The 24,672-nt window shown below is 33.7% G+C and overlaps 1 long non-coding RNA gene across 1 annotated transcript in view; it reads right to left on the bottom strand.

Annotated features, from left to right (window-relative positions):
* LOC308645525 overlaps positions 1–24,672 on the bottom strand; it is a 250,822-nt gene that overhangs the window by 93,505 nt on the left and 132,645 nt on the right. Inside the window, exon 2 of the long non-coding RNA XR_014021229.1 lies at positions 3,459–3,521. This is a non-coding gene — a long non-coding RNA (uncharacterized lncRNA). The remainder of the gene's footprint in view (positions 1–3,458; positions 3,522–24,672) is intronic.

A 24,672-nucleotide genomic window follows, 5' to 3' on the forward strand; every position in this document is an offset into this window, starting at 1 on the left:
CTCCAGTCCTGGATTATAAATCCAGTAACAACTTTCATTTACAGGTTTCTACCTGCTATACAAATAGAGAAGTAGAAGGAACCTTCTCATGATACTACCCATCAGCCCAATGCCACCCATCCTTTGATTAGAGCACACTGATTTCTGGGGCTCTTAGAATTATGCTGTTTGGCTTCCTAGTCATCCAGCTTAAACATTTAGCACACTTCAATAGCAATTCAATAGTTGCATTCTAAAGTTCATGCAAATTACCTGCTCCAGCTGCCAGTTAAGGTCTTGCATTCTGATGAAAATTGCTAAGAGAAGTGTTACATCAATCGTTTCTTCTCAATGATGTGTCTTTGGTCTTAAAATTCATAGAAGCCCCCAAAGTCAAATGCTCCTACTGAATCACTGAATTTTTCTCAAACTGCAATCAATTTTGCCCAATATTCTGGAGCATTCTACTACTGTGCCCATTTATCCTACAAGCCTAGTTTTAAAATAGACAAATCATCAAAGACATTGTCTCCCCAAGAACTTCCCAGCAGTCGCCTTAAGGTTGCTATGTGTTTTCTGAAGCTAAGTGAGCACACTCAATGATTTATCCTAAGGGAATCCATATGACCTGTATTGCAGATCTCAAGAGGAAGATGTGAAAACACCATGCATAAAACAACAAATCCACTAATGTACAGGTGAACTTGGTCTTTCTTAGCTAGGAATTCAATTGGCTATATCTACTTTCTCTTCAAGTCCTTTTAATTTCAAACCAAGAAACAAGATGGCCCCAGATTCTTCAAATCTGGGTTTAGGCTATCTTTTACATTTAGACTTTAGGTGGTCCTTCAAATATATAGACACTGACCATTGATCATCCAATTCAATATCTGCCTGATTTTAGATGTTGGACAAATCTTCAGTCCCACTCTTACAGAGTCCTGGTCTGTACAAAAAAAAGTCTGTCTCAAAAAATCTTGCTCATGGTAAGAAGTCATGCTCCCATGATCCATTCCTATAATCACTGCAGACATAAATAATTGATTGACACTCTCAAAGGACTTTAGTGTGTCTTCACAATATATCCCCACAAAACAATCTAAGTAGCTGCTTCTAAGTGGATGGAGTTTTCAAGAAAGATAAAATGTGTTAACTCATAACCTAATTTTAATTCAAATGAAGAGTCAAAATGTTGTTTTATACAAAAATTAATTAAGTAATGTAAGTACTTACATACGTACTCCTTTTGTCTTCTAACCTTCCATGTTTCTAATTCCTTACATGGCCTCAGCTCTTATCACATACATTTCCATTCAGTTCCATTTTACTAATTTATAATGTATGCCTCTTTGGCATTCAGTCACATTTTGTGGGGCTATGAAGGATTCATTTTCTGGGAATTAAGAGATCAAGTCTTCCTAATCAACACTTTTCTGTGGACTTCTGACTGTACCAACATCTGTCAAGAATCTGTTCTACCTGGTATTTTATCATTATACTTCCTCAAATTTTCTTTAACTTTCTGGATCACTGCCCTGTCTCTCTATCCACTGATTCCTGTTTATACATATGTGAGAAATTATTTTTTCTTTATAGACAAATTTAATAAAAGAAACAGAATATCCACTAAAATTTACCCTTCCCTGCAATTTTCAAATTTGTAATTACTCATATCTCTTGTGTTCACTTTTCTTTCACAAGGGAACTTAATGAAAATTATTCTAAAATTATTTTTCATTTTTATGTGTATTGTTATGATTTGGATATGTGGTATCCCTCCAAATCTCCTGTTGGAATGTTCAGAGGTGAAATGAGTACATTATGAGAGCTGTGCCCTAATTGGTCCATCCTAGGTTGAATGGATTAACTGGGTAGTAACTATAGGCTGGTGTGACAATACTGGGAGGAGATGGGTCACTGGGGCCATGCCTGGAAGGGTTCATCTTCTGTGGACACTTCCCCTCTTTCTCTCTTCCAAGTCACCATGAGATGAGCAGATTCTCTCTACCACACCTTTCTAACACAGTGTTCTGCTTCACCTTGGGCCCAGAGCCATAGAATCAGGTTTACCCATCATTGAGTAAGCCTTTGAAACTGTAAGCCAAAATAAACTTTTCCTCCTCTAAATTGTTCTGCTTGGGTACTTTTGGTCATAGTGATGCAAAGCTAACACATCTATATGCCTAATTATTAATACAATCTTACTAGCCATAAATATTTTACTTCTACTAATATCCTTCTCATCAAAATTATCTCATCATCACTGGTTTAAGTATTCAGAAAGTGGCTCCTGAACTAAGTAACTAATCGAGGGAAATTTCATCCTAGAAAAAATAAATAATTTTCTTTGGTTAAAAACAAAAACAACAACAACAACAACAAAACAAAACCATGATGTGTTTAAATAGAGACTCTGCCCTAAAAAGCAAAACACAAAAAAACTGAATACCAGTGAGAACTTCATTATTTTAATATTAGTTTCTACCTGTCATAAGAAACCATACTATTCCTTTTGGATTTATGCTCTGCCTCTTGGATCTCAGTAGGGAACAGTAATACATGAACAGGAACAGAGTTCCATTTATTTTTCTCTCACTACCTAATAGGCTGAGATAGGTCAGAGGGAAATGAAGGTCCATAAAAGTGCCATAACCACAAGCACAGTTCACATACTGCAGTGTTCAGGAACTCTCACTCCCTACGAGGGTGGAATGGGTTGTGGAAAGATCTTTGGTTTCTCCTGCCTGCAAACCAGTGCTTGAAGTGCAAATTAAATCCTAACTTCCAATACAGAGCCTGTCACTCAAAAGACACTGCTGGTAGCCGTTTGGTGGCTGAACTAATCTCATGCCAAGACAGAAGAATAAATTTCAAAGTAATTTGTGAAGTAAAATGTGAAATATAACTTTGAGGGACCCAGAATGATGTCCTTTATTAATTTGCCATATGGACTCAGAATGTGCAGTAAAATTCTGCAATACCTTTCTCTACAATGAGTTTTGCCTTTGCAGGCCCAGAGTAATTTTCAAATGCAAAGTCAGTGATAAAACTAATGTACATATATTTTGCAGTTTGGGGCATCACAGATAGGCTTTCCAATTATTTTTTAGTTTCAATTAGATTGGTAAATTTCCCTGTAGCTCATCTAAGTCTAATCATATAATTATATCCCATTTAAGTGAAAATGAGTAGCTGAAAATGTTTGCATAAAAAAAGCTTCAGATGATGAAAGTTTTCTCAAATTCTCTTTCTTAATATTCCAAACAAGAATTTCAGTGTCATTATTCACTGGATCATAGATCTTAGAGCAAAGACTATACAAAATGTTTAGCTGGGATAAGCAAAATGCAATGAAAAATAGAATTTAACTTACAGAATAGAGCTTAGTGGTGAGAAAACTAAACTTTAGGGTTCAATTTCTAGCCCAAAGTATTGCTAAGTTTCAGTGTCTGTGAAACATAAATAGTGATGATACTTACCCCTTGATTGTGGCTAAGGGTACATGTTCTCCATGCAACATCTTTCTACTGGGACTTCTTCCTCTAGGGGCAACAAAATATGAAAAAAAATCCATATTTTCTTACAGCTGTAGTTTTATATTCTAGTATATTCTACCAATTATTTGTATTTCTGCACATTTGTACTTTCACAGTAAATATGAGACAAAGACAACCTTCTTGCTGATTTTGGCTATGGAAAAAGGGCAAAGAGATGGTGATGTTGTATTTTCTGCAGTAATATTCCAGAGCATATCCCAGTTTATGAATGTCAACAAGTCCTTATGGGAGGGCTGTTCCAGACTAAGCATTTTGGTACCCAAACCATCAACTTCATGTGCATTCATGGGGAAGATACAGTATTGGTAGTTTCTTGGCCTATGGATTGCAGCTGTGATCATACCACCTCACAGTTCCTAGATTTGCACATTCCATGTTGGTGTGTTATTTGGGCCCAAGTGGGGCAGTCTTGTCATGTTGGTGGGGTCATTCTCATAAGTTCATTCTAGACCCTGTTTTAAAAGCCTATCAAATGATTTTATACACTCCTAATTCCCCAGGTGGTATCTCTTTTTTTATGACTGAGGTAATATTTACATACAGTGAAACACATATATATTAAGTAAAAAATTTGATGAATTTGGCAAACTCATCAATGTATTCACTACAGACCCCTCAAAGTTTAAAATGTTTCTATTACCATAGAAATTTCTGTTGTACTCCTTTGCAGGCAATCTCCAGCTGCCCCTGCTTTCAATTGCCACAACTAGTTTTTCCTCTCTTGGACATTGTAGAATCGGATTACACGGCATGTAATTTTTTTGCTTCTGGCTAATTTTGATCAAAATACTGGTTTTGATATACACCCATGTTGCGAGTATAATGATAATTTTTTATTGCAAGTAGAGTATTCCATTGTCTAGATATATCAAAATTGGTTTATCTATCCCCTTGTTAACTTTTGAGTTTTTTTTCCAATTTGGAGCTATTTTTAATAAAACAATTGTGAACTTTTCTGCAGAATACTTTTCCCCCTTAGACAAATGTCTAGGAGGGAAATTTGTGTGTCAAAGGTGATGGTTACATTTAACTTTATAATGAACTGCAAGTTTTCTAAAGACTGATTTCACACCTTACAATCCTACCAAAAATGTTTGAGAGTTCCAATTATTCCACAGTCTCATAAATCTTTTTGAATTTTGTTATTCTAATGGACATAAAATACTACGTACTTTTGGTTGTGACTTTCACTTAGTAGGTTTCTTTAAATTTGTTATTTTGTTTGAATGTATTACATAAGCTTATCCATTCTCCTATAAATGGACTTTAATTTGTTTCAAGCCTTAACATATTATACATAAAACTGCCATGAGCTTCCTTGTATAATTCTTTTGCAGTTATAATATCATTTCTCTTGGGTCAATACCCTTAGAGTAAAACTGACAGTCATTTGATAGATAAATTTAAATATATATTATATATTTAGTTTATATTATAAGAAATGGCTGTTCAAGTTTCCAAACCAGTTGAAAGAATTTGCACTTCCACCACCAGTGTTAGAGAGATCTATTTCTTCAAATAGATGGAAACATTTAATGTTGTCAGTCTTCACTTTTATTCATTCTTGTGTTGTGAACTAGCATATATCAGCATGGTTTTGAATTACATTTTCATTTGCCTATTGGCTTCTCCTAAGGTATTTTTATGAAACAACAATTCAGGTTGACATTTGTAAAATGAGTTGTTAGCCTTTATATTATTGATTTTGTAGATCTTTGTGTATTCTGACTCACAGTCTATCTTAGATATATGTGCTGAAAATGTACTTTCCTATAGTTTTCTATTGAACTTATGGTGTTGTTTCAAGAAATTATAATATTTAAAGAAGTCCACTTTATTAATATTTTTCTTTCATAGTAATTCTGCATTCTGATCAAGTAAACATTCCCTGTCCTAGAATCTTAAAAGTATTCTCTGTGTAGTTTTAAAATACTTAACAGTTTTTGTATTTTATTTTGTCTATGACTAATCTCAAATTGATTTTTGGACAGTATGAGATTGTTGTCAGGAACTAATTTTATCACACATTCATATAATTTCAGTACCTTTTTAAAAAATATTTCTCAATGAATTGCCTGGTGGCTTGTTGAAAATCAGCTGCTTGTTTGTAAGGGGGTTGATTTCTGGACTTTCTGTTTGATCTGTTTCTCTCTCCACTGTATTCATACCACACTGGTTGATTACTATAGCTTTACAGTAAATGTAGGTAGTGGAGATCCTCCAAGTTTATTATTTGTCAACAATGTTGGGGCTACTCTTTGTTTTTGCTATTTTTCTTTTATTGCTTGTGGAATAAAATTTTAGAAATAGTTTATCTATTCAAAAGAACCCACTTGAATTTTGTGTGGATAACCTTGACTCTCCAGACTAACTTAGAGTTTTTAATTATTCTTATAAATTCATGTTACATTTCCATCTGGCCCCATTCTTCATCCTAAATAACTTATTTTAGCAGTTCTTGTAGTGTAAATCTATTACAAATTCTCTCCAAATTTAAGATCTTAAATATCTTTATTCACTTTCATTACAAAAGATATTTCACCTCAAGAAAGAATTCTAGCATAGTACACTTTTTTCTTTTAGTAAATGAAAGCTTTCCCCCAACCACCATTGTTTATGCTGAGTCGGCGATGTTTTGTTCCGTTGCCAACTATATGTCTTTTTCCGTCTACATTTAAACCTACTCATACATTGACTGCACATATGGAAGTTGGTGGCTTCTATTTGTTCTGTTTTTTCACTTCACTTCTTAGAAATATAGGTTGAAATCCTTCATCAATTTTAGAAAGTTCTCATGTAGCAGCTTTTTAAATATCTCCTTTGATCCATCCTTTCTCTCTCTCTTCTCTTCATCTCCTGCTGGGAGTTTATTTTACACCAGGGGTTATTAGCCAGAGGCATTCTTACTCCCTAAGAAAGATTCATAATGTTTAGACACGTTTTTAGTGGTCAAGACTATAATTGGGGTTGCTACTGGTATCTAGTGTGTAGGGCCTAGCGATGCTAATAAACATCTAACAGTAAGCAAGACATCTCACAATGAATAATTATTTATTGCAAAATGTCAATAGTGCTGAGGTTTATAAGTCATATGGTTTTAGGCCATATAATATTTTTTTCATAGGTCTCAACAGACATTTTGGTTTATTCTCATTTCACTCTCTCCTGTATTTCAATTTTCATATTTTCTACCGCAATATTCAATCTGTTGTTAAGCCCATCCACAATTCTTTATTTTTTATATTTTTCATTTCCAGTATTTTTATAACATCCATGTCATTGTTAAAATTCACCATCTTTTTTTCTCATATTCTTTTCCACTAGAAACTACATTTTAATCATGGTTACTTTTAAAGTATTTTTTTGACAGTTCCAATATTTGGACCACATCTAGGTGAACATCTCTTGATTGATTCATTATTTTATATTTGATTACAGGTCACATTTTCTTGCTTCTTGATATGTCTGTATTTTTTTATTGTATGCCGACATATTATATAACACAACACTAGAAAGTGAGATAATTATTTGTCCCCAGAAATCAGCAGACCTCTTTTTCCTATGCTGCAGAATATGGACTCAACTGATCTATAGTCAGGCTGAGTTTTGGTTTGTGATAAATTTAGTTTGGTTGAGTTCACCATTAATTTAAGTACTTGGAAGATAAAATGATTTGATTTTCTTCATTAAGACTGCTGATATGAAGCCTGTCAGGATTCTGGATTAACATGTGTGTACTTCTCAAGTAAATTGTTAGCTTTTGGGAAAGAATTTTCAGTACTCAGCCTGATTTGCAGCCTTACTGCAAGGTCACTAGGTTGCTGAAAACAGTATTGGCTTCCAAGCACCACCTCCTGCTGTTTGGATTTGGGAGTTTTCTCTCAGCCTTGCTGCACAGCACAACATTGAGTAGAGGTAATAAGAGTGAATATACAAAGAATTCAAAAAACTTAGCACCACATAAACAAATACTTCAATTAATAAATGGGCCAAGAAACTAAACAGACACTTCTCAAAAGAAGAACTACAGTCAATAAGTACATGAAAAAAATGTTCAAAATCTCTAGCAATTAGAAAAAGGCAAATTAAAACTACACTGAGATTTCATCTCACTCCAGTCAGAATAGCAACTATCAAGAATACAAGTAACAATAAATGTTGTTGATGTGGGGGAAAGGGTACACTTATATATTGCTGGTGGGACTGTAAATTGGTGCAACCACTCTGGAGAGCATTATAGAGACTTCTGAAAAAAACCTAGAAATGGAACCACCATTTGACCCAATTATACCACTTCTTGGTATATATCAAAAGTACATACAATCAGCATGCTACAGTGATGCAACCACATCAGTGTTTATTGCAGTTCAGTTCACAATAGTTATGAATTCTACCTATATGCCGTTAAACGGATGGATAAAGAAAATGTGGTATGTTTACATGATGAACTATTACTCAGACATAAAGAAGAATGACCTTATAATATTTCCAGTAAATGGATGAATCTGGAGATTATCATGCTAAGTGAAATAAGCCACCCCCCCCCAAAAAAAAAAAAAGCAAAGGTCAACTGTTTCCTCCAATATGTGGATGCTAACCCACAACAAGGCGGTGGGGAAGACAATAGGAGTTCAGTGGATTAGATAAAAGGAAATGAAAGGAAAAGAGAGGGGATAGGAATAAGAAAGATGGTGGAATAAATCTGACATAACTTTCCTATATATACATATATAAATATATCATAGTAAATCTCCACATCATGTACATCCACAAGACTAGGATGTTAATTAGAATAAGATATATTCCATGTTTGTATAAATAAGTCAAAATTGACCCTATTGTCATATGTAACTAAAAAGAACAAATTAAAAACAGTGTGTATACCTTTTCTCAATCTTAGGGAGAAAATGCTCATTCTTTTATTGCTATGATTCCATTGCAAGTTTGTTTCTGATAGCCATTTATCAGAGTGAGGGAGTTTTCTTCTACTCCTAATTTGCTGTGCTATGTTGTCATAATAAATGTTAACCTTCATTGTCTGAATTTTTAAAAAATGATTGTTTTATTCTATTAGTAAAAAAATTAGATTGATTTTCTGGATTTTGAAAATTAGATTGATTTTTATATTTTGAATCACATACAGAAAATATCACATTTTCATATAAAACTCTATAAGCTTTAATACACATATAGATTTTTATAATCACAACAGAGATAGGAGACAGAAAAATTCCTGCACCCCAAAGGATTATCACAGATTCCATCTGTATTAACCTCCTCCCAGTCCAAATTGCAGCAATCACTGACCTTTCTGTTTTTAAATACTATCAGTTTTCCAAAGTGTTAAATATATTAAATGATACTATAAGATTTTCATACTGGGCTGGGGATGTGGCTCAAGCGGTAGCGCGCTCGCCTGGCGTGCGTGTGGCCCGGGTTCGATCCTCAGCACCACATACCAACAAAGATGTTGTGTCCGCCGAGAACTAAAAAAAAATAAAATAAATATTAAAAATTCTCTCTCTCTCTCTCTTTCTCTCTCTCCTCTCTCACTCTCTCTTTAAATAAATAAATAAAAGCCTGTGACTTTAAAAAAAAAAAAAAAAAAGATTTTCATACTGGTAAATGTCATTAGTTTACCTAATAAATTTGTGACTCACCAGGCTGTTGTACATATTGAGTTTGTTCTGTTTTATTACTTAGAAGCATTCCATTAGATTGATTAATTTGTTAATGATAAGCTGGTCTTCAATTCTTGAGATAAAGCCTGCTTAGTCATGTGATCATTTGCTATCTTTTGTTATTTATTGCTAGACTTATTTGATTTGTTAACAAATGTCATGTCTGTATTTCTCTATAACTTTATTTTCTTACAATGACACCATTAGGTTTGGATGTCACGGATACCCTGGAAACATAAAACAACTGGAGAAATCATCTTTTCTCCTCTATTTCCTGAAAGAATTTATACAATCCTGTTATTGTTTCTTTAATTGTATTCATTAAATATTGGAATATTTGCATTGTACTTATTAAATATTTGTTTCAGTGCACTAGGAGACCAGAATTATTTGTAAGGAAGTTTTAAATCTCAAAATTAATTATTGTACTTGTAATTTTTTACATTAATTAGTTTTAGTATGTATGATTTTCAAACATTCATACTTTTTGCAAAAGGGATCAAATTTATAATTGTTGATTTTTTTTTTGATACTGGTAATTTTTGTTATCTTTGTAGCTTTGTTAAATCCTCTTAAAGATTATTGACTATATTTGCAAAGAACCAACTTTGACTTTTTAAATTTTCTCTATTGGTTCATTTCCTATTATATATTGACTTTATCAATTATTATTAATTTTTCCTTATATGGGCTTTTTAAATGCTTAAATAATTGAATTAAATGTATTCTTTTATAACTTAAGTATTCAAATATCTTAGGAAGTATCCTGTAACTGTAGATCACAAACGTTGATATGTTAAATTTTTGTTAAAATTTACTTCTCAATATTTTCTCTTTTTTCTTTGATATTAATACTAGCACATGAATTGTTCAGAATTTTGTCATTTTCTCTAAAATATTATGAGATTTGTGCATATCTTATTTTTATCAGTTTATAATTTATTGTTGTAAGCCAACATACTTTAAGTGATTTCAGTGTATTTAAAATTATTTAGATTTATTTAATGGCCAATGAAATAGCCCATAAATAGCATTGGCCTATGTGGTAAGCATTCTTTATTCAGTTGTCAGGTGTAATTTTATCTAAATGTCAAGTCAAGTTGGCTGATATTGTTTTTCATATCTTCCATATGCCTGCTGTGTCTCTCATACGTGTATGTTTCTATTTGTTCTATCAATTACTAAAAGAGAAGTGTTAAAATTTCCGAACATTATTATGATCCTTCTATTTCTCCCCTTGGTTCTGCCAATTTTTGTTTCATGGTTTTTGAAGCCTACAATTAAGTACAAGTTCATTTTGTTTTCCTGATAAAATAATACTTTTATTATTATTATAAAATACTTCTTTATCCCTAGCAATGCTCTTTGTTTTGAAGCCTATTCAAGTCTGTCAGGAATATAGATGTTTCAGCTGTATTACATTTATTCTTAGCATAATATGTAATTTGCCATCCTATTACCCAACCTTCTTTATATTTAATATACCACTAGTGTAGACAGTTCATAATTTGACCATGCTTTTACTATTTGTGCTGACAATCTCTGACTTCTATTTACAGTGTTCCTTTATTTACATTGAAAATAAGCATGATGTGGTTGGGCTTATGTCAAACGTTTTGTTGTCTGTTTCCTGTTTATGACATGCTGTTCGCTCTTTTCTTCTTTCCCTTCCCTCTTCAAGGTCACTCAAATTATGTCAGTATTCTGCTTATTTCTTCTACTTGATTTTCAGAAGGGTAGACATTAATATTTACTAAGAAATGGCAAATCCAAATATGAAATGAGAAATGTAACAGTCCTGTACTCTGGCATCTAAATAAGGGGCATCAATATAAATGAATGATTAAAAAATATACTTCTACCCAGGCCCAGTAGCCCTCACCTGTAATCCAAGTGACTGGTGAGGCAGGCGGATTGCAAGTTCAAAGTCAGCCTCAGCAACTTCATGAAAGAATCAGCAACTTAGAGATGTTATGTCCAAATATAAAATAAAAATGATTGGGGATATAACTCAGGAGTAAAGCACCCCTTGGTTTAATCCCCAGTCAATATATATTTCCAAACTCTTCCATGAAAGGCTTAAAAGAAATGTCACCCAAAACAATGAGTATATATCATCTAATGCCTAGATTCTGGTTTTTAAATGTCACTTCTAACTAAAAGGCAGCAGCTTGGCACTGGGAAAATAAAAAGTGAACACGAAGCAATTCATTATTTCAGGAAGTAAAGATGCAAGACTCTAAAAGGACATATTTGAAGGACACAGAAGATGACCTCAAATGACACTACTGAGGACAGGAAAAATTAGACATTAAAAAAAATTTTTTTAAACAAACTGACTAAAAAAGAATGAGTCCTTATTTCGACAGAGAAACTTTTATAAAAAGTGAGAGGCTGGGAGGGAGGGAGGAAGCTTCCTTATAGAATTAAGGAAATGAAAAAAAAATCACCTTTTTGCAAAAACATGATAAATAAATTTCATCGACAAATGCCAGAATCAGACTTTAAGAAAAAACATATTAGTATTTGTCGATTTCTATATTCCTATCTTGTTAACTGATAGACATGGAAGGAAAAAACATCAGTAAAAATAGAAAAAATCCCAACAACTCCATCAACAAACCTAACTTAGTGAAAATTAAAACTGAACAAAAAACATGAATTTCAAGTGCTCATGGAATATTCCCAGAGACCATATGTTCAGCCAGGAAACATGTCTTCACAATTATCAAATAACACAAGTAGGTCCATGAGCAAGCAATAAAATGTCCAGAAAATTCTCCAAATTTCCATATCAAACAAACACTTCTAAATATCATATGGATGAAAGAACAATTTATAGCATAAATTAGAAAATATACTTAATAATAATGAAAATATAACATCTAAATTTCATGTAGTACAGGAAAAGTGGTGATTTGAAGGAAGTATGTAAAGGCCTATATTATAAAATAAAGATATAAAAATGAGTAAATAAAAGGCTGCGGGGGGTGGGAGGTAAACAAATTAAGGCCAAAGAATGTAAAGGGGAAAAATACAAAATATAACAGAAATAAATTTGAAATACATATGAAATATTTCTATATAGTTATTAGATAAAATACAAAAACAAAATATAATGAAAAGTTTATACTAGGGGAAAATATAATAACAGGTTTTAACTCCTGGCAAGACTTGGTCAATCAAAAAAATCTCACAAATTACTATTATCAGGAAAATAAAGTGGGATATCTGCGGAGAACCCATAGATATTGAAAAGATATTATGGAGATATGGGCAGAATTCTTGGGGAAAATGATTAGTTAAAACTGAGATAAGGAAAAGGATTCTTCATATATTGGCTAAAGAAATTCATACTTTTTTGTTAAAAGCTTTCCCAAGGATCAATTCCAAGCCCACATATTTTGCTGGTGAATTATATTAAATATGTAAGGGAGAAATAATACCAGTCTTAGATATAGTCATGGAGGAAACCAAAATCAGAAAGACCTGAGATATCTAATTTTAAAAACCTAATAAAATCTTGAAACCAAAGCCTGTCAGATACTACCAAAAAAAGAAAATCAGAAAAAGTGGAAGAATAGAAGTTAGAATTCTTAACAAAGTAGTATTAATTTGGACTCAGAGATTTAATTTTCATGATCATGTTGATTTATCCCAAAAATATAATGCTGGTTTAATATTTGAAAATAAAGCAACATGATTCCCCATATTCTTGCAATTATTTGGGGAATTCCCAGGAAATCCCTCTATCCCAAAGTCTTTGATTTACTTCCAATTCCAAAATTCTTTTTGTCATATAAAGTAACATATTCACAGATTCTGAGAATTAGGACAGGGATATCTTTCCACATGGGGACTAAGGCTGCATTATTGTGCCCACCACAGGAGGCAAAAGTACAAGTTTTCATTTTTGAGATTAGATTACAAAGAAACGCCATTGTCCATTTAGTGTTTCACTCCTGTTACACTATGGCTTTCCCTAAGGGAAGCCACCTGCCATGTAGCGATGGGTCCTGGGGAAATACCTATGTCAAACAACTGATGCCTCCACCCAATACAAAGAAAGAACCTGAGACCAATCAATAGTCATGTGAATAAGCTTCTAAGTGGACTGCCTGTTCCATGAAACCTTGAGGTGATTGTGGCCCTGGATAATGCTCAGACTGCTGCTTTGTGAAAGATGCAGAGCCAGAAATACCCAGCTAAGCTTCACATGGATCCCATATGACAAAAAATGTGAGACAAAGGTTTGTTGTTTTAAGGATATAAATTTGGGGATAATTGGTTATGCAACAATATGTAACCAATACAAAGTCAATATATTGATATTTATTTCTATATTCCAAAGCAAATAATTGGAAACACAATTTTTAAAATTCACTTTACTATAGTTTGAAGAATGTTTAGACATAAATATAAAAAATCTGTTTAAGAATTCTCAATAATTTTGACATAAATTTTGTTTCCCGAAGAAGAAGAAGAAGAAGAAGAAGAAGAAGAAGAAGAAGAAGAAGAATTCTCACTAAAACCTATTTAAGCATCATATAAAAAGTCCCCAGTGACACAGACAGACAAATTAGGTGATTGGAGAGGACGTAGGATCATTCGTGACATTTGTTGAAGATGATAAGGACATGCTTTGATATACACCAGAAACATGTTAGATCTAGTTCACATTTTTGGAAATTTTTATATAATATTTTAAAATTTTAAAAAGCTGGAAAATGCAAAGGGCTCCTGAATTTTCTTTACTCAGAACTGACAATTGTTTGTATTTTATCACATTCACTTTATTATGCTCATTGTTTCATCCACAGAATATAAGCTCCATGAGGATAAGAGATTTGCTGCCATGTTTATTTTGTTTGTTTGTTTGTTTTGTTTCCGCAGGTCTATCTCAGCTTCTAGAATAGTGCTGGTCATATAATAGACTGTTAAGAACACCTGTTGAATTAAACAGTTCTTGACTCTGTGAAAGAAGAGGCTGAGAGGAGAGCTATAAATGTGTATAGGAAATAAAGTTGTCAGGTTGAGTCTCATTCAAATAAGCTCTATTTTAACAAGTCAGCAAGGCCCATCAGTACTCTTTGAAGGTCCTCAACTTCAGCATTAGTTTGGGGTCTAAAGCTTCATTTCCCCTCTCCATTTTTACATTGTGTATTAGCAAACAGGTGCATACAGAGAGGAGAGGATGTTCTTCCCTTTCTTTCTCCCTCTCCTCTCCTCTCCTCTCCTCTCTTTTCTTTCCTCCTCCTCCTCCTCCTCCTCCTCCTCCTCCTCCTCCTCCTCCTCCTCCTCCTCCTCCTCCTCCTCCTCTTCTTCTTCTCTTCTCCTCCTCCTCCTCCTCCTCCTCCTCCTCCTCCTCCTCTCCTCTCCTCTCCTCCCCTCCCCTCCCGTGTTCTCTATCTCTCTCTCTCTCTCTCTCTCTCTCTCTCTCTCTCTCTCTCCTCTTCCAAAGGCCTTCTTATGTGAGCATGTGCAAAGAATTCTGTACCACAATGTAGAAAATCATTCCCATCTCACTATGCCTCATGACCAGTGAACATCACCTGAGCAGCTCTAAATATGCAAACCTTACCTAGTATATATTTTGTCACAAATGTATTTTCTAAAATCTTCACATATATCTTCTATATCACTTTATAATTCTCTAAAGTATATATTTTATATAGAAGGGAAATCTTCAATGAGATGATGAATTCAAGTTCCGTGACAGCATGAATTTTGTCCATGTGCCTTCATTAACGTAGCTCCGAGTCCAAACCAGTGCCCAGCACATAGTTAGAATTTTAACAAATACTTGGAAATAAATGAAATAATTGTGCAATGTAAATTTGGAACTAAGATTTGTCATGGTTATCTGTCTTTAGATTTAATACCTTTTCACTATCTCAAATAGAGTTTCCACAAGGTCCAGCAACTGCTCTATTTCCTAGAACCATTTAATTGAAAATATTAAGCTCTGCATCTCTATCAATACAGGATGAAAGCTTAACCCATGGACTTCTCACCTCTTACTAGTTACAGAAATACCTGCTCAAAGCTACTAATAAGATCATTAAAACAGAGTAGCATAACCTATTACCATAATTTAGTTTGCTAATCCTGGAAGTTTCTCATCTCTGTCAGCCATATTGTTAGTGATAGCAGTTTCTGTCCTTAATGTCAGACAGTTCTCTTCTAATTAGCTGTAATTCTATTTTCTCCTTCATTCATTTGTTCACAGAGCTTATACTTATTTTTCAAAGAGTCTGAGTTTGACAATAAGTGAGAGACTGTGGGGAAAAAAAAGCTGTGATTACAGTTCCTTCTCTACTATGTTTAGGAAAATTTTTAATTTTGATCAGTGCTATATGAGAATGTTAGGATATAGTGATATTCTCATAGGAAACTGAAAATAACTCAAATGGATTACAGGTTGAACACGATAAAAAGAATGTGCATACCACTCAGGATGTCTGCCAAAATTTACAGAATCATAGCTAAATGGAAGTGGTCTCACAGAGTAAGAATAGTTGCAAGAGAGTTGATTGACACCTGCCCTATTTCTTGCTCCCTTCACTGAAGTCCTTCATGCATACAGGTGACAATCATTAAAATTGAATATAAATATTCTGGTCCTGTTACTTTAAAATGTTACTTCTAAGAAAAGTTTGTAATTCACTTTATGCTCTTCTCCCTCCCATGATGATGGCGCCTCTGTCAGTCTAAGCCCATAATTGTAGCGGAATATAGCAGAGACTAAAGCTAATTCACAAGCAAGAAATAAACCTTTTTTTTTTGTTTCAAGTCAATGAAACCTTGGGAATGCTTGTTAGTGCAACATAAACTGGACTATTCTAACCTGTGTAGGTCAGGAAACTACATATGTCCTCGGGTTACTGCTTGAACAAAGATTAACATTTTACCATAATTCTTTAACAAAAAGAGGTGACATAATTATTTAGATTTACATCAGCAAACTGCATTATCCTTCCAGAGGAAGTAGACATTTAGCAGTGAGATGATCCCAAACCATGTTTGACTCAAATCATCCAGCACCCCTTAGAGCTTATTTCCACGCAGAAGCTTAATGTGGTGTGTTCTGGTCCACGGCAATGACAGAGAAGGTCATGAAGGCTCCTAAAAAAGTGAATATGATTCTAATGTTTTAAATAATTCACTTGATTTACCATAAAAAGCACATTTTTCCTTTATGTCAATACACAAGCCCCTATAGAGTAAGAGTTTAATAAACATTTCCTCCTAAAATATGTGATTTTCCTAAATTAACTCATAGAAAATAATAATTAAGATGAAACATAAGTATATGTTAGGATTGTTACATAACAGGTTTTCCAAAGTGCTAAAAGCATAAGTAATGAAATAGTAGATGTTGGTCAATGGACTTAAGTAATTAACTACATCAATAATTAAATGTCCCTAGTGAGGTGAAACTAATGACTAAATTTCAAGATCCAATATATCACAATGAAGTATAATTCTTGCTTATGTGGTGCTAGCCTGGTATCAGTGACATAATTTAACTTTCTAATGACCTTTTCATTCAGATTTGATTAATTCCACATCAAGGCATTAGCTCATGCAGTGAGCCCTAATGCCATGGTAGATATTATAATTACCTAGCAGAATCAAGACCTAGAAGCACTCAGAATTACAATAGAAAATGTCATCATCTAGAAGTGCTTTGGCATTGGGAGACAGATGTAGGGCGAAATTAACTATTATCCATGTAGCAATATAATATCTAGGTATCAGGGGGTATAAAATGTGTGTATAATCTCCAACAATTTCAAATTACCCAAAGTTATTAACAGCAATACTCCAACACAAACAACTTAATTGCTTTTCAAAAAATAAATCTGTTTTCTTTCTTTTCATTTATGCATTGGTTTCTAGCTGTTGGCTGCCTCCCCAGTATCTACTGGTCATATGCTATCTCCAGGGATGCTTTGGGCTGATAAAAACTCAGGCATGCAAAGTTGCCAAACACTTTAAGAAGCCCTCAATCTATTATTGGAAAAATTAACAGTGCTTAAACAAAAAGGTGTTAGAGATTTGCGAAGAAGCCCAGAGCAATAAAGTATTTCCAAGGGAAAATAAAATGCACATTCTATTTTTCAGGTGGTATATGGGAAAAGTTCATTTTCAAGGAGGTTGAACCAGACTCAGAATAGAAAAGTTCTTTAAGCAAAATCCTATCTCAATTTTTAACTCATCAGTAAATAATTGTATATGACTTTAGCACTGTAGAGTTTCCTAATTATTTTCACAACTGATCCTCTAACAGTTCAGAGGAGGAACTGCATAGATCTTTTGGATCTCCTTTCAGAGGAGGATACTGAGGCCAGAATGAATTAATTGACTTAACTGAGGCCACTGACTAGTAAATACCAATGTCAGTATAGTGCCAATTAAAAAACCCAACCTTTCCTCAGTCACTCTACCTGAAGCCCCATCCCAACTAAATTCTGAGCCAGCTGTGGGTCATTGGTACAATTACCAAACTCTTTGGGCCTCATTTTCCATACCTACTTCATGGAGTTCTTATAGAATTAAATAATATAATAAAAAGAGAAAAATTTTTCATTTTCTTGACCTCCAAATCAACAGTATTTATGCATTTGTTCAGAAGTCCATGCCTTGCAATTCCACAATAAAAAAGAAGTTTGTTCCAGCCTCAGGGAAATGAGAAGGTTCCTCTGTTCTTGTGTGCCCTCATTCTCTAGCCCCAAGTATATCAGCCTTGAGAAGTTCTTGTAATCTTGTTTAAAATACGCTTCCTTGCCTGGCTTTCTTAGTTTCCCTTCTTGGTCCGCCACAGTCTACCTGTTTTGTTAGGGTTGAGTTTCTTTCTTCAGGAATTAGCTATGGCATATTTTGAGAAACCCATTTGTTGATAAGGCGGTTTTGACATTTCATTACATGAAAACATGTAAAATTGGAACTCTTTGTATTGCCAAGTAAGGTTCCTAATTTACCTCCTGTCTCTCGTTCAACCACTGATAAGAGGTTCAAGACAAGGTTACAGAGCACAATGAGGGAGAGTGGCACCCATAGATACTATTCAAAGGCACCCATTGACCACAACATTGGGTAATTCTCCTGGCTATGTTGCCAGAAAAGCTTTCTCAAGATATCCTGTTGTTTTGCCTTTAATGACTAGGTTTTCTTAGCAATCAGAGCTATACTTTATCCCCAAATGTCCAATGCCAGTATTTTAAAATTTCTTAAACAATATTATTATCATTACTGCTCCTCTTTATGCTATTCATTTTCAACTGCTACTGATTCACATTTAAGGAGAGATTAAAATATAATTCAGTATAATCTGCCTCCCAATTCTTATGTGTCTACTACTGGATTCTGTTTTATACCATAAAATAATCTCTTGGTTTGGTGTCCTTGCCAACTCTTCTGCTTAGTAGTTTCATGGCTACTTAGTAGTTTCATGGTTTGTCACAATCTCTGGAATCATCTAGAAAATGGATATAAGTAATACATGCCTGCTTAACTAATAAAATGATTAAAAGGATCAATTTGTAATGTTCAAAACTGTTTTGTAAATGGAAAAACATCATGCAAATGAAAGGTGCTATTGTGTTTTTATTTGTAATTCATCTGCTCTAGCATAATTATGTAGTTTTCTAAATATTAGATAGGCGGTTTTAATGTTTTAATGAGGGAAACTAATAATTCTGAGTAGTCTGGAAGAGACATGAGAGGGTATCCAGGGACTCTTGCCTCTTAGCCTGCTGTAGCACTCCCTTGGGGAGATACATGGATAGAGGAGGCAAGGCAGACAAGTTGACATTCCTGCTCTTTAATACTAGAGCTCCAACCCACAGAGAAATTCCAATGGACTGGATTTCAACAGGCAAACTATTTTACCTTATTTTTTTTTCTTTTGCTTCAGAAAGGGGATGGAGTATAATTGTGGACAATTATGCTGGCCAGAAGTTTCAGTAGATGCAATTTGCTGTGACTCATTCTGACCACTGCTTTAGCAAAACTGTCTGGTACCACAAACACAATCCACACATAGTCATTCATCTAAATAATTATGCTGGAGTAAATTTTGAGACTTGAAGAACCTGTGCTTAAAAGGCAGTGGAGCAAAAGCTATTCTGGCAGAGAAATGGGAAAGATATTTTTTGAGTACTTTTTTTGGAAAAGAAAAATTTTAAGGCTTCTCTTAAATATTTTCTTCTTACTATTATCTTGGTCTCTAAGATTGATCTGGTCTATCTTTGAATATAAAAATATCAAGATGAGAGAAAGGATTCATATTTATATTGAGACCAGTGCCAATTTCCTTAGCTGAGTGTTGCAATCCCACTGCCTTTCATTCTGTCTGAGCAGGTGTTCCAGTGGCCTCATTTTTAGAATTCATAAGATCCAGTAAGGCGACAGACTGATAAAAAAAAGGCCTCTTTTATCAACATATACTCCTTAACTATAAATTTCTTGACAGGTTAAAACTTTTTATTCTTAAATATATTCTAGGATTTAAAATGTGCTGCTAAAATTACAATAAAATCTATTTTTTATTTCCTTTGTAATTTCAACATCAATTCAATTCTCTTCATCCTCAGTCTCATTCTTAAACCAAAAAAAAAAAAAAAAAAAAAAAAAAGCACTTGGAAAGAAAGTAAACAAAAGAGAAGGGCAATCTTGATAGGCAATAAACAACAAAGGTAAAAAGGGATGGGTGGTGCTTTAGGGGAAAGTATCATTGTAAGAAGCCTCAGAGAGGATTTCTTTCACTCATAAATAGGTCATACTCAAGGGCATTTGCAACATCAGCACAAGCACTTCAAAATTATTGTACGTAATTTCTCCTCTAAATTGACATTTAGAATTGGATTCTTCGTCTGAACTCATGGACCTCCAAAGAAACAAAGTGGCAACATTTGCCACCAATATCTGGAAATTCATTTCAGAAAAGGTATGCATCTGTGGAAATAGTGGGTCTTTTTGATCAATTTAACCTGACTAATGGGTCTCATTTGCCTTGAATTCCAACTGAATTCAAATGATTTGTAATAAGGTGATAAAGTTTTTTATCTTATAGACTAAAATTTTTATTCTATATAATATATAAGTTTTTATACTACATAATATGTTTTTCATCCTATTTCTGATCTTTTTTAAAATTTATTTTTTAAACTATGTATATATGTATATATGACATAATATGTATATGTGACATATATATGTATATGTGACAACAGCACGCAGTTTGATCCATTGTACACAACTTTATGTTTCTATGATTGTATGTGATGTAGCATCACACCATATGTGCAGTCATACATGTACCTATTCTATATAATATTTATAACACATTGCAGTGGTATTTTACATTTTATACATTTTATTTTCCTTAAAATATACCCATAAAATGTGAGCTGTTGTGGTATCTAGACCTGTAGACAATGCTAATAAAAACAGAATTGTTGACTTTTTTCAGAAGACATTATGATAAGTGGCAGCACTATAGTAGTGGTCTATTGTCATATGTGACATCATATCTTACATTGTTAGCCCAAAGAAAATAAGACTGATTTGAATTTGTAATATTGAGGCTTATCAGAGATTTTGGCTGGGTTCCTAAAAATATATATAACTACTTTAAAAAAGTTTTTGATGTAAAGTCATGGTGGATGGGGGTAGATTCACAAAATGAGACTACCCATGAGGGTATATATTTCATCTAGAGAAAAATAGTAATGTTTGCTGGGAGTGGGTGAAGCATGCAATGGATGGAAAACAATTCCAGTCTTATAATCATGCCTGATAAATTCCTTAGATCATTTATTGATTGGGATATATAGTTTTTTTGGTGTTAAGTTTTTTGAGTTCTTTATATATCCTAGAGATTAATGCCTTATCAGAGGGGCACATGGTGAAGATTTCTCCCAATCTGTAAACTGTCTCCTCACTTTATTGTTTCCTTTGCTGAGAAAAAGCTTTTTAATTTGAATCCATTTCATTTATTAATTCTTAATTTTACTTTTGCATTTTAGGAGTCTTGTTAAGCAAGTCAGATCCTAGGCTGACGTGGTGAAGATTTGGGCCTACTTTTTCTTCTATTAGGCACAGGGTCTCTGTCTAGTGCCTAAGTCTTTGATCCACTTTGAGTTGATTTTTGTGCAGGGTGAGAGACAGAGGTTTAATTTCATTTTGCTACTTATGGATTTCCAGTTTTCCAGCACCATTTGTTGAATAGGCTATCTTTTCTCCAGTGAATGTTTTTGGTTATGTCTAGTATGATATAACCATATTTATGTGGGCTTGCCTCTGTGTCCTCTATTCTGTATCATTGGTCTATCTATTCTGTATCATTGGTCTACAAGTTTATTTTGGTGTCAATACCATGCTAAGGAACTGAACAGACATTTCACAGAAGAAGAAATAAAATTGATCAACAAATACATAAAAAAAGTTTCCAACATCTCTAGAAATTAAAGAAATGCAAATCAAAACTAAAATTTCATCTCACTCTGGTCAGAATGGCAATCATCAAGAATACAGGCAACAGTAAATGTTGGCGAGGATGTGGGGGAAAAGGTACATTCATACATTGCTATTGGGACTGCAAATTGGTGCAACTGCTATGGAAAGCAGTATGGAGATTCCTCAGAAAATTGGGAATAGAACCACCATTTGATCCAGCTATCTCACTCCGTGGTTTATACCCAAAGCACTTAAAATCAGCATACTAGAGTGATGCAGCCACATCAATGTTTATAGCAGCTCAATTCACAATATAGGCTATGGAACCAACCTAGGTGTCCCTCAAAAGATGATTGGATAAAGAAAATGTGATATACTCAATGGAATATTACTCAGCTTTAAAGAAGAGTAAAATTATGGCATTTGCCAGTAAATGGTTGGAATTGGAGAATATCATGTTAAGCGAAATAAGCCAATCCCACAAAACCAAAGGCCAAATGTTTTCTCTAATATGCAGATACTAAATTCACAATAAGCAGGGGACACTAGGGAAGAATAGCATTACCTTATATTAGGTAGATATAAGTGGTGGGAAAGAAGGGGAGGGGATGTGTGGAAAGATAGTAGAATGAAACAGACTATATATATATATATATATATTTGCATAAACAATAAGATTCTGCAACATGCACAGTCAGAAAAATAAGAAATTATATCCCATCTATGTATGATATATCAAAGTGCATAGATGCATTCTACTGTTATGTGTAACTAATTAAAACAAATTTTAAAAAATATTTTTAAAATGATCATGCCTGAGGTTTTTTTTTTTTCCCTTACTTGTGGGTAGTATATGAATTTGTGAAGTCTGCTTAAAGAAATATCTATCCATGACTTCAAAAAACTCATGATGTAGGATTGAATCTTGGAGGTAAAATTAATTGATTAAAATTTCTGACAGTAAGCAGGCTTGCTTTAGGATTGAGAAGAACTTATTTTTAAAATGTGAGAACTTGAAAAGTCAAGAGAAAGGGTTAGTGATGGCATTGTAGTAAAAATAAAAGGATCTGGACTATTTATTGGCAGATTATCTATATTTTTAATCTATTTCTAAGACAGATTAAATACTGTAAACTCTCTTCAGTGTCAAAACCTGATGTGATCACCTTGCAAGTTACCTTATGTTTGACAATGCAAGCTCTGGTTTATTTGTTAGGGTGTGAGGGGGACAAGTAAATAAAGCAAAAATTTAAAAATAAAAATTCTAGTGATCTAGTGCCAGTACATGAGAAAGGGATTTCTGGGATATGGGAGTCCCAGCAGGAGAAACAAGCAGTTCAACCTCCAACAAGGAAAGAGGTGAGACATCCTTCTTCCCCACTGCCTTAAGGCCCACAAAAAACTATTCTCCACCAACAGCAGAGCACTTGTGTGCACACTGTAGCTGCAGTCCCGACACCTGGGAACAAATGGCAGAACGTTATTTCACTCCTCTGAATAGAACCTGGCAATTTAAACAGCAGGATTTCAAGTGTTTTATCAACAGCATGCTACCATCTATGCTAAAAAAGAAAAAGAAAAAAAGTAAATCCTCAAAAACAAAACTCCTTAAGGAATACAGAGGAAGGCTTAGTGAACTGTATGTTTAGAATAGAAAAGTTGTCACAGCATGCAGCAAGATGGCAGTCATTCAGAATGGTGGTGAAATTGTCTTTTTTCCTTTCTGAGCTTCCAACTATGCCCTGTACTTTATTCTTCCTCCTGTGCAGGGTATCAGAATGCAGTCTTTAGTAGGTAACTGTTTCACTTTGGCTACCTGGTTGAAAACTTGTGATTTCACAGGGTGTCATAACCCCAGAGAATCAGAGTGACTCATTCCACAATGTTACCAAGACCTGAACCCTAGTAAATTGTCAGTAGATGGACCCTTTGGTCAGTATAGCCCTGCTGTCACTGCTGAATCTGATAGGGTTCTTGCCTAAGGTTCTGCACCCAGACAAAACTCAGAGATTACAAGGCCATCTCAAATTTTATGAAATGATGGAACAGAATAATAAAATGTGCAGAAAAAACATCTAAGAATTCTGTTTATGACTAGTATTCAGTACATAAAAATCTCAGGAATTATAATTATAAATATCTCTAGAGGTTTCAGTGGATTTCATAATGCTTTGGCAAAATATACTTTGACCACTCTTTCTCAGTTAATGCTTTTATTTCATCCTATATATAGATTCATTATTTTTAATTGTGCATAAATGTACCAAAATTCAAAATACTGTAAATTCTAGACAAGAACTAGGCACTCACTTTTAGGAATTCATTGTCCACTTAAAAGTCAAGATATTAGTACTTGACATATTAAGAAGATAAATGATATATTAAGTAATGTAAGAATTGTACATAGATAGTAAAAAGTCAGGATCTAGATGGTGGTTGAGTTAACAAATGCCACAAGTTCATAATTAGAAAAAAAGCTGAGATGAGGTAGAAAGAGAAATGGATCATGAAAGACTTGTTAATATCTATATGAATAGAGGTGAAAGAAAATGTCATTTTCTTTTTTTAATAAAAAGACAAAAATTCATTTTCAATGTGGTCCAAATTAAAATGAACCTGTTTTGTATGAGAACATGAAGGTGACAAAACTGATTACAACACTGGTGTACATAAAGATGTTCTTGAAATTAAGGTTTGGAAAGTAAATTGGATTTAGATTACAAAGTGACTTGAGTTTCAGCTTATAGTATAAATTTCAATGTTACTAACTTATATTCTACCTTGTTCTAAAGTGATTTTTGGTAACTTACCAACACATAGCTAATAAAGAAAAATAATCTAATATTTACCTCAGAGGAAAAAATATTTAAAATAGCAAAAAAGATTTAAAATATTTAAGATATACCTAAGAAAGCAGTTAATATTAAGAATGATGTTATAACATGCTACATACATTTGCTAAAAATGATGAACAAAATTAAGTTTTATGATTT

Source organism: Spermophilus citellus, assembly GCF_964194105.1.
Source record: "Spermophilus citellus genome assembly, chromosome: 3".
NCBI lineage: Eukaryota > Metazoa > Chordata > Mammalia > Rodentia > Sciuridae > Spermophilus > Spermophilus citellus.